Consider the following 15,276-nt stretch of genomic DNA (forward strand, 5'->3'; position numbering starts at 1 on the left):
GGCTTTTCGCAGATAGTTAAGCCTCTAACTGATCTCACGTGTAAAGGTGCAGATATTAGGAATTGGTCTCCTTCAGCTAGACAGTCTTTTCTCGTTCTGAAGAATGGCTTTATGTCTGCCCCGATATTGGTTCAACCAGACCCATCCATGCCATTTGTCATGGAGGTTGATGCTTCAGAGGTGGGGGTGGGGGGCGGTGTTGTCTCAGGGGCCAGCTACTCTGACTAACCTCAGGCCTTGTGCCTATTTTTCAAAAAAGTTTTCTCCAGCAGAGAGAAACTACGACGTTGGGAATAGAGAGCTTCTGGCAGTCAAGTTGGTGTTTGAAGAGTGGAGGCATTTTTTGGAGGGGGCAGCTCACCCTATCACGGTCATCACTGATCACAAAAATTTAGAGTATATTAAAACAGCCAAAAGATTGACTCCCAGGCAGGCCCGCTGGTCACTTTTTTTTCCAGGTTTCAATTCTCTATTACTTTTCGTCCAGCGTCTAAAAACGTGAAAGCAGATGCATTATCACGTAGATTTGAGCCGTTGTTCGCCCCTGACCTGCCGCCCTCTATTCTTCAACCCGGGGTGGTTATAGTGGAGCTGTCATCGGAATTGGAGCGAGAGATTGTGGGGGCTCAATCTTTAGCTCCAAGTTCCAAACCTGCACATAAATTGTTTGTTCCACAACACTTGCGCACCAATCTCCTGTGGGAATTCCATGACTCAAAATTAGGTGCTCATCCAGGTATTACTGCCACATGTGAGGCAGTAAGAAGAGTTTTTTGGTGGCCTTTAATGTCTACAGAGATTAAGAGATATGTTGCAGCATGTGGGGTATGCGCCCGTTCCAAGAGCTCTCATTGCTGATCGGCCAGGGAATTGGTGCCTTTGCCAATCCCAAGAAGACCATGGACTCATTTTTCCATGGACTTCATTACTAATCTCCCTCCATCCTGGGGTAATACTGTGGTTTGGGTAATTGTGGACAGATTCTCCAAGTTGGCACACTTTGTACCTATGGCTAAGTTACCATCAGCAGAAGTTCTTTCTAGACATTTTCTTTCCCAGGTGGTTCGTCTTCATGGGATTCCTATGAACATTGTATCTGATAGAGGTATTCAGTTTGTATCTAAATTTTGGCAGGCTTTTTGCAAGAAGCTGGGGATATCTCTGTCTTTCTCCTCAGCCTTCCACCCAGAAAGTAATGGACAAACGGAGCGCACTAACCAGTCGCTGGAAAAGATTCTCCGGTGTTTGACTTCCACCTTGCAGGATGACTGGTGTGATGCCTTGCCGTTGGCGGAATTCGCCTTCAACAATCGAATAAATCAATCCACTGGTAGGTCACCATTTTTTATTCATTACGGATTAAACCCTCATTTCGGTGAATTCTCACGTCTGGATTCTAACTGTCCAGGGGCTGAGGACTGCGTCAACCGGATCAGTGATCTGTGGTCTAAGGTGTGTTTGAATATTTCCAAAGCACAAGGGAAATATAAATATTTTGCAGATAGTAAGAGGGACTCTGGTCAGACGCTACAGTGTGGAGATAAGGTGTGGCTTTCCACGCGAAACATAAACCTAAGGGTACCCTCCGCCAATCTGGGGCCGAAATTCATTGGCCCTTATGAGATAACCGAGGTGATTAACCCGGTAGCGTATCGCTTACTTCTCCCTTCATCTTTGAAACTCCATGATGTGTTCCATAGGTCCTTGTGCAAACCATTAGGTTCGTTGGTAGAGGAAACAGGGTCCCTTCCAACTCCGGTATTGGTTGATGGGCATATGGAGTTTGAAGTTCAACACATTGTACATTCTCAATGGGTTCACGGGTCTTTGCAGGTTTACGTCTCTTGTCTGCTGATTCTGTACCTCGCTGCCCGTTCTGTGTATGACTAGTGGCTACGTTCTGACTTCCCTTCTGAGCATCCCTCCTGTACCTCGCTGCCCGTTCTGTGTATGACCTTTGGCTACGTTTGACCCTTCTTTGAGTATCCCTCCTGTACCTCGTTGCCCGCCCCGTGTATGATCTTATTGCCTGCCTGACTATTGTTATTTCTCTGCGCCGCTTCTTTACCAGTGTTGTCATCGGCGCTGCAGGAGCTCGGCTGTAGCCCCGCCCAGCCCTCTGACGCGCGGTCACATGGCCGCAGGTCCTGCGGGCATCGAGCGCTTCACTATCGCTCCGCCCTCCCCGCAGGTCCTGGAGCTGGATTACTCATACCCGCGCTGTGCTCCTACCTCTCATCGCTGTGGGTAAGGAGCCTCCACATACTTGCTATTGGTGTCCTTGTCACCTGGATAGCAGGGCAGTTACTCTGTCCCTGACAGGTGGTTTCTTCATAGTGTTCCTCAATCGAAATCTGTTCCTTGCAGATAACAAAATTGTGCAGGACCACACATGCTTTGATCACCTCGTCCACAGTTTCATTCTCGAGGTTGATCGCGGTCAATAGAACACGCCATTTGGCTGTCAGAATACCAAAAGCGCACTCCACCATTCTTCGTGCTCGTGTGAGGCGGTAATTAAAAATTCTTTTTGTAAGTGTCAATGCACTGCTGGAGTACGGTTTCAAAAGGTGTTCTGAGAGCTGGAAGGCTTCATCCCCTAAACAAACAAAAGGCATTGGTGGGCCTGATGTTTCAGGCAGCGGTCTAGGGGGTGGAAATTGGAAGGTGTTTCCATAGAGATGACGCCCCATTGCTGACAATTTGAATACTTGGGAATCATTGGACCGGCCATAGGCCCCAATATCAACCGCTATAAATTTGTATTCAGCATCAACAATGGCCATGAGGACAATCGAAAAATATTTATTGTAATTAAAATATTCGGAGTCAGATCCAGCAGGTTTGACGATGCGGATATGTTTTCCGTCCACGGCACCCAAGCAATTAGGAAACTGACATATTTTTTGGAACTTGTCAGCAATTTCAAGCCAACTCTCCGTTGTTGGCTGTGGTATAAATTCGTCAACTAAAGAGTCCCACAATGCACGGCATGTGTACTTCACAATTCCAGATATAGTGGAAATCCCAAGTCTGTACTGGAAATGGAATGACGAAAGGGATTCTCCAGTTGCAAGATATCTGTGAATAAAAAACAAGGTGAGAAATGAGTTCAAAATCACAGCAATAACATCACAGTTGGAGATACGATAAAAATAATTTTTCCAAACTACCAGCAACAACATTCCAGTGCAAGTGTGCTCTCAAGCAAGCAGATCCAATAAATATGGCTTACCGAAGAGTCACCATCAGACGCTCCGGTGGTGAAATGGAGAAGCGGCAATATGTGTCACTTCTTCTGATGAGGTGTCCAATTCGTTCCACCAATAAATCAAAGTTCTCCATGATCATCCTAACATATGAGAAAAATTTCTCTGGGTTTCCTCTAAGCTCCATGTAGAGTGTGGAATACACCCCTCGCGTCATTCTCTTGGCTGTGATGGGGTGGATCCACAAATGTCGTCGGCGATGACTCATGATATGCTGCTGTCTCCCTCTCTCCTTCTCCAGAACAATCGCTTTCAAATGATTCGCCTCAAAAGTGAAATCCACCAAACTCTTCAGAATGTTTCCTATCACAACATCCATCTTCACCAACAACACACTTGATCTTCTCTCCAACCTGCACTTGCTCCTCGACAACCTGTCAAAGATGGCGGGAAGGAACACTGTAAATATAGGCTTTCAGTAGCCAATCATGTTTTGGAGCACCCCATGGGCGTTTTTAAAAACCGGATCCGTCGAAAAACGGACAAAAATATGGACGAAACGGATGAAATGGATCCGGTTTTCTGCCGGATTAGTCTAGTGAATCTGGCAGTAAACAGGATCCGTTTCATGAGTTTTTACATAATTTGAGCTGGATCCGGCGCGCCGTCGACACGCCGGATTGCGCCTGATGGCAAAAAACTGATGTATGGAAGTACCCTTAAGAAGCCAGTTCCGATATGGTGTCTTTAGTTTTAGTTTAGTTTTAGTTGTGTGGCTAGGCATTGTCTAGTCTGTAAAGGGACCAGTAGGGTGTGGCCCTTTTGTGTTGTAGGCTTTATTATTCCCATTACTGATGTAACGTTACATGCATAGCAGTAGCTTTTTTGTGCTCTCCCCTAGCCAGGAGATATGGTATGTGCAGACCATGTTCCTGCACCGTTAGAAACAATCATTACACAGTACATAGCAGGGAAGCATTTATAGGATTATCTCAGCACAGGGACATTTTATTTTAACACATCCAATTGTGTAATTTATAATTATTCCAAAGTCGTTTGATTAAGGCCTCATTCAGACCTCAGGTTTTTGCATAAAAGTTCTATCTGTAAACAGAAATAGTCTATGTGGCTATTCACATGTCTGATTTTTTCTTCACACGGAGTGGTCCATGGAAAATATCAGAGACGTGTTTGATTTTGATCCTAGTTTCAGATCAGAATCGGCAATGCAAGCCAATGGGTCACTGAAAACATTGGACAGCACTTGGATTGCATTCGAGTGAGGTCTGATTTTTTACAGACTGTCAGAATGGAGAAGATGGAGAATTTTTATTTCTTTAATTTCTTCACATACGAGAAAATTGGATGACACTCGTACCACACTCTGATCATATTCTGATTAAACTGTGATCAGAGTCTGATCAGAATAATCAATACGATTTTCTTATACACAAGAAAATCAGATTTCTGAATGAAGCCTAAAGTGTACTTGGTTCGTTAGCAACAGCTTTAATGTAGCCAGAATTTTTGAAAAACAAAAATCATACAATATCCATCAACTTTTGAAAAGTTTCTTTATAGATCAAGTTATGGTGTGCTTTTCATACATTTGGGCTGTTTATTTTTACTTTACTTGGTGATTAAGTGTCCTTTGGCCAAAGTGTTAAAATACAGTTCTTACCAATGGCTTAATGGAGATCACTGGATCAACATCTAGAATTACATAGTTATTTCAGGCTAACAATGGGTATATATTTTATTCTGATCTAAAGCATTGCATGCATGCCACACGTACATTGTTAAGTCTGTAAGAATCCAGTATTATACTCTATCTGAGATACAGAGTGATTGTGGTTAATATCCATCTTGTGGTCTGAGGTGTGAGAAGCTTTGGATGGCTCAGGTCCCTGCAGACTCAAGGGGACATTCCACAGATGCGTCAGCCTGATGTTTATTACAGCATTGCCATTACTCATGGAAAAATTGACTGACTCTCATCAATGCAACATAGGAATTCATATTTCATACACATCCAATGGCAGGGTTTAGTTCTGGATTACTTGTGGTTCATTTTTAATGACACTTATTACTAACTTCTATTCTTTCCTATAGCACCATAAATCCCACAATGTTAAAACAAGGGACATGAGAAGAATTTGGAGAGTGCTATCTTTAGGTCATGGTAAATGTGTTACATCCTTAGATACTTAACTCAGAAATGCATCTTATACAGTATGTGGCATAAATACTATCTATGCCATGCAATATTATATTGCTACTAGCTGAAGAGCCCGGCGCTGCCCAGGCATAGTAACTAACAACGGTTAAATATAACAAATTATAATGATTATATCTATATATAAAAAGCTGAGTGTAGAGCCCCGCCCACTCCACATAGCCACATTCACTATAATATCCCACATCATCCCGTCAGCCAGAGCCACCGGACTACTAGCCCAAATATTCCACATCATCCCATCAGAGCCACTGGACTACTACCCCAATATCCCACATCATCCCATCAGCCAGGGCCACCAGACAACTACCATTAATATCCCACATCATCCCGTCACAGATGCCGGACTACTCCCCCAATTATTCCACATCATTCCATCAGCCAGAGCCACCGGACTACTACCCCTAATATCCCACATCATCCCATCAGCCTGGGGTCAGAACCAGAGCGCTGAGTGGAACGGTCCTAACTTCCATACCAGAGATCCCTTTAAGAGAGGCCTGGGGTCAGAACCAGAACGCTGAGTGGATTTGTCCTGAATTCCATACCAATGATCCCTTTAATAGAAGCCTGGTGTTAGGAACGGCGGAACGCACTAAATAAAAATAAATAATAAAATGCGTTCGCTGCTCGGGGTCCACCGTGCAGTAGGTGTTACACCGCTGCTAGGTAATGGCAGATGCACAATATGGCGGTATATCGCGCACGGGTTGAACGTCACCCAAGTGCGGTAAGCAATCTCTGTTTGCTCACAGAGATATCAGCAGAGGTAAACACAAAAGGCTGAGCCTGTTAGTGTCACAGGACTCAGGTAAATGCACACACGGTATCTGTGGACGCCAAAGAGGGCTGCAACTGCAGCGCAGCGTAGAACACTGCTGCTAGTCGACAAAGCAAGGAAGCAGGCACAATGTTGGACGCTAGCGCTGTGGATGATGCTGTAGTGGCTTGAGGCTTGCCACGCGCTGGCGCTGACTCTAATCTAAGTCCCTTTACACATTTGTAATATTAAAGGAAGGGGATCTTAATGAGTCATTCGCAGGATCATACATCCATCATCATTCACACAGTAGCAACTAGAGACTATACTAGCGCATGGCCGAACAGTCATGCGCGCTTTTTATAGCCGGGACCTTCCGGAAGCATCCAGATGTCCGAGATGGACCAATGAGATCTGGAGCAGGACCTGGGCACATGACTCCCGATCTCCAATGGGAGATCGTCTCGTGAGAATGCCCAGTAGGAGAACAGAGGGACTTAGTCTCTGGAGCGATCTGCTGCAAAGCAATCTCCTCTGTGGTAGATAGACAGCAGGAGACCACAGAATGTGAGGCTCTGGATTCCTGCAGAGCAGATGCAGAAACCTGACGCCTAACATTACCCCCCATATGAGGGCCCCCTCCCCTCTGAGCCTTCCAATCCACCACCTTGTGCCCATCAGGGGCATAGGCCTCAGACTCATACGAAGGCAAGTCTGATGTCCAGGCAGGTGACACGGAAAACTGGGACACGTGGAAGGTATCAGAGGCGGCAAGATCGCCAGGTTTAAGAAGGGACACGTGGGAGACAACGGGAGCGGAAAAATTCCCAGGGGCAGAAGTAGTAGTGGAACGCCACAGTGTGTCGGCGGGCGTCCTCACTCTCGGTTTAAGGAAGCTATTCCGAGCACAAGAGTCACATGCCTGAATATATTTTTTAGTTTCCTGAGCCCTTTGCAGCCACCAATAAGACCCTGCCAGGAGTTTTGTGGTCTGCATGTAGCCACAGTGACCACCCGCCCTGGATGCGTGTACCCACGCGAGAACCTTTGGCCGAAGGCGAGGGGGGACAAAGGTCTTGCCCAGCGGCACAGAGTTTGGCCATTGCGGGGCCCTGTTATCCTGGGGAACAGAGTGCTGACAGTGGTAACCGCGAGTGGGACTTAGTGCCGGATGCGCTTCGAGGCTGGTGCGAGACACCTCCATGGGCTCTGGGGGTGAACACTCTGCTTCAGGTAATTCCGGAGGTTCAAAAAGGTTGGGAGCCGAAGTAACCTTCCGTCTGGTCTGAGCACGCTCCAGCCCGCGCTCCGAAAAATGGAGATCAATGCGGGTGGCAATGGTAATCAGCTCCTCCAGACTTACCGGAACCTCTCTGGTAGACAGAGCATCCTTAACATGCTCTGCTAAACCTCTCCAAAACACAGGGATGAGGGCTTTATCAGACCACTCCAGCTCGGAAGCCAGTGTCCGAAAACAAATGGCATATTGGCTAACCGAGAGAGATCCCGGAGTTAATGTAAGTAGCTGAAAAGAGGTATCGTGCGTGACCCGTGGTCCCAGGAAGACCTGCTTGATAGATGTTAAGAACTGAGCAGCGGTCCGATCCTCTGGGTCACCATGCCCCCATAGTGGCGTGGCCCACTCCAGCGCCCTGCCCGACAGTAGGGATCAATAAACCCCACCTTAGCCCGTTCCGTAGGGAATTGCGCAGCCAGTAACTCCAGCTGGATAGAGCACTGGCTCACGAAACCCCTACAGGAGGCACAATCACCAGAAAATTTATCGGGCAACAGGAGGCGGGAAACTGTCGGAGCAGTGGAGGATGTGGACATACGTGAAACCGCATCTGCGATTGCCTATACAGCAGCCTCAGTAGACTTTGCAGCTGAGATAGCACTCTCAAGAGTAGCCAACCGGCCCTCTAGCTGCCGAATGTACTGTAGGAGTTGCTGCTGATCTGAAATTACTAGTCAGTCCCTGGCGCTAGTATAATGTTAGGAAAGGCGGAATGCACTAAATAAACATAAATAATAAAGTGCGTTTGCCGCTCGGGGTCCACCGTGCAGTAGGTGTTACACCGCTGCTAGGTAATGGCAGATGCACAATATGGCGGTATATCGCATACGGGTTGAACGTCACCCAAGTGCTGTAAGCAATCTCTATTTGCTCACAGAGATATCAGCAGAGGTAAACACAAAAGGCAGAGCTTGTTAGTGTCACAGGACTCAGGTAAATGCACGCAGGCACAATGTCGGACGCTAGCACTGTGGATGATGCTGTAGTGGCTTGAGGCTTGCCACGCGCTGGCACTGACTCTAATCTAAGTCCCTGTACACATTCGTAATATCAAAGGAAGGGGATCTTAATGAGTCATTCGCAGGATCATCCATCCATCATCATTCACACAGTAGCAACTAGAGACTATACTACCGCATTGCCGAACGGTAGATGGACAGCAGGAGACCGCAGAATGTGAGGCTCTGGATTCCTGCAGAGCAGATGCAGAAACCTGATGCCTAACACCTGGGGTGAGTGCTGAGGATTTTCCCTAACTTCCATACCGGAGATCCCTTTAAGAGAGGTCTGGGGTCAGTACTAAAGCGCAGAGAGGATTTGCCCTCACTTCCATACCGGGGATCCCTTTAAGAGAGACTGGGATCAGAATCAGAGCACTGAGTGGATTTGCCGTGACTTGCATACCAATGATCCCTTTCATAGAACCCTGTGGTCAGAATCAGAGCATTGAGGGATTTGCCCTAACTTCCATACAGGAGATCCCTTTAAGAGAGCCTGGGGTGAGAACCAAAGAGCTGGATGGATTTGCCCTGACTTCCATACCGGAGATCCCTTTAAGAAAGGCCTGGGGTCAGTACCAAAGCACGGAGTGGATTTGCCCTAACTTTCTCACCAATTATCCCTTTAAGAGACCCTGGGGTCAGAACCACAGAGCTGAGTGGAACGGTCCTAACTTCCATACCAGGGATTCCTTTAAGAGAGGCCTGGGGTCAAAACCAAAGCCCTGGATGGATTTGACTTCCATACCAATGATCCCTTTAAGAGGGAAGATGTGCCTATGGGATGGAGGATGTGTGATGGGGATATGGGCAGGGAGGTGGGGATTCATTTCTGACATGTGCTCTCTGCTCCTTTCAGGGGGGCAGACAATGGCTGGGAGCTTATGTTCCGAAGATGCTAGATTTCTCCCACCATGTCAGTGTCTGCTGAGGTGTTGTCAAGTGGGAAAACTTGCTCAGAGCAACCAATCACAGCTCAGCTACTTTTAATCAGCTCTGGTAAAATGAAAGATGCTTTGTGATTGGTTGGTGATATACACACACATACATACATTCACTTTTATGTATAGAGATAGAGATTTCTTGTATGTGTACAAGAAACATATTAGAAACGTGTTGGATTTTTTGGTGCATCTTTTATATCTGAAGAAAGTGCCACTGGCTGGGGCACAATTCATTCAAGCATTCTTTTATACATAGATCAGGTTTGTCGAGACAGGTGTCGCATACCCAAGTAGTGCCCTTGTGTATCCCTCCTCTGTAACAAACTTGGCACCTCTTTTGCGACCTTACTTTCTTTGTGGTTTTAGGGACCTCCCCAAGGAAATGGGAAACGTTAGCCTGGTAGGATATGGGCACCATCAATTCTGGAAGTACTGGGGCCCGCTCCTTACTGACTTCCAAAGATTAGGGCTTTGATCTCTACTTCCTGGAACTGAAGGTATGATGTACCGGTCGTGCCTGCACATCATGACAGCACGTAAGCATTGTACATTGCCATTTGTACTATGTGCATGGCCAGCTTCTTAAGATAAGATAAGATAATCCTTTAATCGTCCCACCATGGGGAAATTCAGAGCATTACAGCAGCAAGGCAGGAACAAGTACAGATAACGATGCATAAAGGCATTACATTGACAGTAGGTAGGTACATATACGGGGAAAAAAAAAAGGAACCGGACTGTCACAACTTTTGATCTATCAGTTCACTGTTTGGGTCGTTCTCCATTTTGGACTGTGCTGGTTATACAGCCTAACTGCAGCAGGAAGGAAGGACTTTCGATAGAGCTCCCTCTCACATTTAGGATGAAGTAGCCGGTCACTGACAGTACTACACATCTTTGTCATGGTCTCATGCATGGGATGGGAATCATTCTGCACCATGTAGCTCACCTTGGCCAGTATCCTCCTATCGCCTACTTCCTGAACTGGGTCAAGGGGGCATCCCAGGACAGAGCTGGCCCTTCTAATCAGTTTGTCCAGCCTATTCCTATCCCTGGTTGATATGCCACTGCCCCAGCACGCCACACCAAAGAAGATGACTGATGCCACAACAGAGTTGAAGAAGGATGCAAGGAGTGCCCCTCTAACTCCGAAGGCTCTCAGCCTTCTGAGCAGATAAAGCCTGCTTTGGCTCTTCCTGTACACTGCATCCAAGTGATGGGCCCAGTCAAGCTTATTATTGAGGATCACACCAAGGTACTTATAGGTGTCGACTATCTCAATGTCATTTCCCTGAATGTTCACCACTACTGGTGGATTTTTGCCTTTGCGAAAGTCCACCACCAATTCCTTGGTCTTAATCCTAAGGAATTTAATCCTAAGGTGGTTCCACTGACACCACTCCACAAAAGCTTGGTTAGTGTCTCTGTACTCTCTTTCATTGCCTCCTGTGATGAGGCCTACTATTGCAGAGTCATCAGAATACTTCTGCAAGTAGCAGCTAGATGAGTTGCACCTAAAATCCGAAGTGTACAGTGTGAAGAGAAAAGGGGCAAGAACTGTACCTTGAGGTGCCCCTGTATTGCAGATCACCGTGTCTGACACACTGTCCCGAACCTTTACAAACTGAGGTCGGCTCGTGAGGTAGTTAAGGATCCAGGTGGAGAGTTGGAGGTCCACACCAACAAGGCCCAGCTTGTCTCTCAGTAGACCTGGCTGTATGGTGTTAAAAGCACTAGAGAAATCGAAGAACATTATTCTCACAGTGTTCCCAGGTTTCTCCAGGTGAGAGAGAGTCCTATCTAGAAGGTGGATAATGGCATCATCCACACCAATGCCCGGCCTGTAGGCAAACTGGAGAGGGTCCATATCCGAGCTCACTAGAGGACTGAGACGTGTGTGAACCAATCTCTCTAATACCTTCATCAGGTGTGATGTCAATGCTACAGGTCTATAGTCATTAAGGTCTTTCGGATAAGGTTTCTTCGGAACCGGTACCACACACGATAATTTCCACAGCTGTGGTACTATACCCATTCTCAGGCTCATATTGAACAGAAATGTAATGATCTCACTCAGCTGGTGCCCGCAGGTTTTGATTAGTCTTGCACTGATGCCGTCAGGACCTGCAGCCTTCAAAACTTTGATCTTATTCAGTTCTTTTGCAACCTGGGTACTTGTGAAGAACAGACCTTGGCTCAGTTGACAAGTTGCAGCAGGGGGTGAAGTTATGGTAGCAGAGAGGTGTGAATGGTATGCAGGGGCAGGAGCAGCCATTGTGTGATTAAATCTGTTAAAGAATAGATTAAGTTCATTAAGCCCCTCTTTATCTACAACCATCCTGGAGACAGTCTGTCTATGCCCAGATATAGACTTTAGACCCTCCCAGACTTCATGGATCCTTTTCTGTGACAGTTTCAGTTCAATTTTTCTCTTATAATAAGACTTTCCCTGCCTGATTAGATTCTTCAGATCTTTCTGCACCTCTCGCAGCCTGCCCTTGTCACCTGATCTGAAGGTCAGCTTCTTCTCTTTGAGAAGAGCCTTTATTCCGGGGCTGATCCATGGTTTGTTGTTAGAGAAGCACCTCACTACTTTTGTGGGTACCGTGTTGTCTACACAGAAATTAATGTAGTCCCTTATACAGTGTGTGAGACCATCCATGTCATCACCATAGGAATCTTGCAGCACTTCCCAAGTGGTTGTTTCAAAGCAGTCTCTCAGAGCATCATCACTCTCCTCCTTATACCAAACCTTGGATTTTCTCATGGCACTGTCCGGCTGGAGGACTTGATCAAAGAGATCAACTGCCCCCATGTTCTTCTTGCACTCCAGTACACAGTCTGGTTTGTTGATGTGTGTAGAGGTACCTTGTACTACGGTGGGGGTGCTTCTTTAAGTCCTGTACTTCAGGATACAGAGGTGTCACGTGCAAGAAAAAACAACTCTTACACAGTAAGTTGACCAGACAATAGAAATCATTAAAAAAAAATTAAAAAAAACATTATACAGACATTTAGCCAGAAGGCCTAAACCCCAAACAATCTGTACCTACTATATTTTCTATAAATCTACTGGTAAGACTAAACTTGCCACTGTTACCTGTTTACACTCTGAAGACTGGATTAATTATATGAGTGTAAGATATGGGCTTGCCTGCGGTTCAGCATAGCAGTTCACAATCTTACAAACATTTACTTTAGGGATGAGTGAGTAGTGAAATACTCGGACTCGCTGTACTCGTTACGAGTAGCTCCTAATACTTGGGTACTCGTAACGAGTAGCGAGTCCAATGTAAGTCTATGGGAAATGCGAGTAATGGGCTGTGTGTGTGTGTGCGGGGCTGTGCTGGCCTGTGCGGGACTGTGCTGGGCTGTGCAGGACTGTGCTGGGCTGTGCAGGACTGTGCTGGGCTGTGCGGGTTCTGTAACGGGCTGTGCAGGGACTGTGCGGGGACTGTGCCAGGCAGTGCGGGACTGCTGGGCTGTGCGGGGACTGTGTCGGGCTGTGCGGGGACTGTGCTGGGACTGTGCCGGGCTGTGCAGGACTGTGCTGGGCTGTGAGGGGACTTGCCGAGCTATGCGGGACTGTGCTGGGCTGTGCGGGGACTGTGTGGGATGTGCCGAATATTGCGAGGCGAGTAGTGAAATTTCCTCGCCAGGATTCGAGTACAGCGAGTACCACATTACTCGCCGAGTACCGAATCCTAACGAGTATACTCGCTTATCCCTAATTTACTTCTATTTCCCAACCAAATATCTTTCTCCTGTCCCGATATGACCTCAGTGAACTCAGAGGAATAGTCCGTCCTCAATTATATTGAACATACCCCAAAATTAACCATTTGTGCCAGTGAATTAGCTGTGAACAAAGTCTATTGAAGTTGAACAACTGTCCTGTATTATAATGTTCCACAGAAACTCTCTCCTGAAACAAAAAGGGAGTTCAAGCTTGGTCTGGGGTCCATAGTGTGCCGTTTTGGCACCTACTTGTAGATTAGGATTCTTAGTAACAGAACCAACAGGAAAGCTCTGAACGCTGATATTTTGCAATAACTGTGGCCTAAACAATCAGTTTGCCCAACTATCTATCTACAGGCTCAATTCTAGCCTTAAGTCTTTTGGTGCCAGAATGTAGTGTGGTGCGTGCACAGTTAGTTACTGCGGCGGCGCAGTGGGTCTTAGTGCTCTTCCCAACCCGGGTCTGCTCCGGACAAACAATCTGTGTATACCGACAATTGCGGGGCCCCTCCAACAGGTGAGCAATACTGTACTGTTGATGCTTGTGGCTTAAATCCTCAGTGACATTCAACACCTCTCACACTAGGTCCCAATCCTTTTCCTTCTCTTAGCAGCATTTCTGGCAGGGATCTCCTCACGTCTGGACAGGTTTTGGTCACGGACAAGTTCAGCTCCAATCTGCCACAGATCTGGTCTCGCTGAGGTGCTTCCACATGAGGATGTTGTTGGATTCCTCTCTAGCACATGTTCTCCCTATTCACATTATCTGCAGACTGCCCTTAAGATTGCCGCACTTTCTCTTCCTGTGTTTCACATCAGTCACATTGTTGTCCCACCTACTGACATTTTATAAGAATTTCAGTCTTTTAGCAATGCTTAGACAGCAGTCACATCTTGTGACCGAATAACAACATTTACTGTAGAGAAACAAGCCTATTTACAAAAGTACAGTGTTATACTGGTATGGATACAGGTACAGTATACACAATTATACCACTCTAGTGAGCCGACACACATCTTCCACTGCCATCACTATGTATGGTGGTAAAGAAAAGGACATCCCTCTTTTAATTGACCACCAGCATTTTGTTGCTACATTGGGCTCTGCTCTCACCCTTAATGAGCAGCTGCCCAATTAGCATCTTAGGGATGCCTCTCTGACTTTTGTGGATAGCACAGCATGCTGCGGAAGCTCGCGCAAAGAGGGAAGTGAAGAGCGGGACACTGGTATAAAAGTTATCTACGTAGAGGGAATAACAGCATGGGTGCACGAAATCCCATGTAACGAATGGAAACGGAGGCAGAGATGGTGAGGTTCATATTTGTTTTTTGTTTTTAAAGTGGAACCTCGGGACCATGGTCTGGGGGGCTCCAAAGGGGGCATAGCTAATGAGCACCGGGTACCCGTAGTAAAGTCCCTCAGACAGGACCAGAATGGGATACCCGGAGGTCACAGGTGCTACCTCCAGTTAGACCCTGGACACATGGCAGCTGTCCCAGCAGGACCAAAAGGAATAACAGATACTATAGCAGAATCCGTAGAGAAGTAGACACCGGTGATGCAGGTCCTGGTTCTGGGTAGTTGGTAGCAAGCAGGCTCCAGAAACCTTGTCACAGTCCACAGACATGGATGGCTGTTGGCGGAACGGGATGGCACTTGCACAGATGATTACAGAGATTGCCAGGGATAGCAGGATACAGATATTCTGTGGAGACAGACAGCATGAGAAGGTGCACAGAGACTATTGACGCAGCAAAGACAGGTCAGGAACAGAACCGGATGTAGCAATGATAGATACTCATTGCTCCAACGCTCTCCCTATGGAGGATAGACCAGAAATAGTAATCAGTGAGCTGCCATTGGATAATTACCAAATTTCAAAAATGCACACTGTCCCTTTAAGAAGCCAGGGGAGCATGCGCGCATGCTCTACTAGCTTTGCCTGAAGACCTGTTGACAGGACACCAGGAGATGGGGGAGGGAGAGAGAGCAGAACGCCGAGAAGTAGCATGAGACAGACAGGGAGCTCACTGCTACACAGGGACAGCGTGCAGGGCAGGAGGTGAGTTACCAGAATGGGGTGCAGCGGCAGA

This window comes from Dendrobates tinctorius, unplaced genomic scaffold, assembly GCF_039654945.1.
Source record: "Dendrobates tinctorius isolate UK_male_01 unplaced genomic scaffold, ASM3965494v1 ptg000044l, whole genome shotgun sequence".
Classification (NCBI taxonomy): Eukaryota; Metazoa; Chordata; class Amphibia; order Anura; family Dendrobatidae; genus Dendrobates; species Dendrobates tinctorius.